This window comes from Eimeria mitis, genomic scaffold (genome assembly GCF_000499745.2).
Source record: "Eimeria mitis Houghton genomic scaffold, Emh_scaff577, whole genome shotgun sequence".
In the NCBI taxonomy this organism is placed as follows: Eukaryota; Apicomplexa; class Conoidasida; order Eucoccidiorida; family Eimeriidae; genus Eimeria; species Eimeria mitis.
The window spans coordinates 2,182-3,277 of record NW_013574014.1 but is presented as its reverse complement, the minus strand read 5'-3'; the positions used below and the strand labels follow the sequence as shown (position 1 = coordinate 3,277).

Below are 1,096 nucleotides of genomic sequence, written 5' to 3'. Positions count from 1 at the left end.
CAGCAACAGCTGCTGCTGCTGCTGCTGCTGCTGCTGCTGCTGTGCCCGTGCTGTGTTTGTTTGCTGCTGCTGCTCAGTGTATACTGAGTTACTTTGTTTAAGCGAAATTATAATAAATACAGCTTCATATAAAAAAATAAAAAAATAAAATGCGTTTCTTTGTTTGTCTCTACGTGCAGCTGCTCGGGTGTGTACCTGGGGGGTAGCTGCTGCCGCCAGCAGCAGCAGAAGAGGGGGGCCCCAGAGCAGCTGGTAGCGAACTAAATAAAATAAAATAAAAAAAATAAATAAAAATAAATAAATAAATTAAACAAATTAATAAACCATTAAACAGAAAAATATACAAATACAAGCAGAGAATTAGTAGCTGCAGCAACAGCAGCAACAGCAGCAGCAGCAGTAGCAGCAGCACCAGCGCTCGTTGACCGGTGTTGCTGCTGCTGCTGCTGCTGCTGCTGCTGCTGCTGCTGCCTTCTGCATGCATCAACAACTGGGGTGTACATACACCTCAAACTCTGCTGATTTTCCTCTCGTCGCTCGCAGCAGCAAACAGCAGCAGCTTTCGGTGTCTTCAATGGCCTTGCTGCTGCTGCTGCTGCTGTGCTGCTGCAGATAACAAGACGCGGGGGCCCCAGCTGTCTAGGCAGCTCTTCTGCTGCAGCAGCAGCAGCTCTGCTGCAGCAGCAACTAGCAGCTCCTGCTGCAGCAGCACACCTGGGGGCCTCTGCTGCTGACGGGGGGCCCCCTACACTTCCTTGGCGTTCAGCAGACAGCAGCAGCTTCGGCTGCAGCTGCAGCAGCAGCAGCAGCAGCGGCAGCAGCAGCAGCAAGAGGAGCAGCAGCTGCAGCAGCAGCTGCAACAACAGCAGCAATTCCTCAAGATGACAGCAGCAGCTCGCTAGCCGTTTTGCTGCTGCTAACAAATGCAGTGGCTGGTAGACAGCAGAAGCAGCAGCTGCAGCAACACACAGCTCACAGCAGCAGCAGCAGCAGCAGCAGCATACAAGCAGCAGCAGCAGCAGCATCAGCTGGTGCAGCAGCAGCAGCAGCAGCAGCAGCAGCAGGAATACCGCTGTTTCGCGTCATAATGAGTCGC

General features: G+C 52.6%; 1 protein-coding gene across 1 annotated transcript in view; it reads left to right on the top strand.

Moving 5' to 3' along the window:
• The window catches only part of EMH_0016720 (Heat repeat family protein, related, related), a gene marked incomplete at both ends in the record, with an annotated part of 5,052 nt that overhangs the window by 1,839 nt on the left and 2,117 nt on the right, over window positions 1–1,096 (top strand). The window lies entirely within an intron of this gene.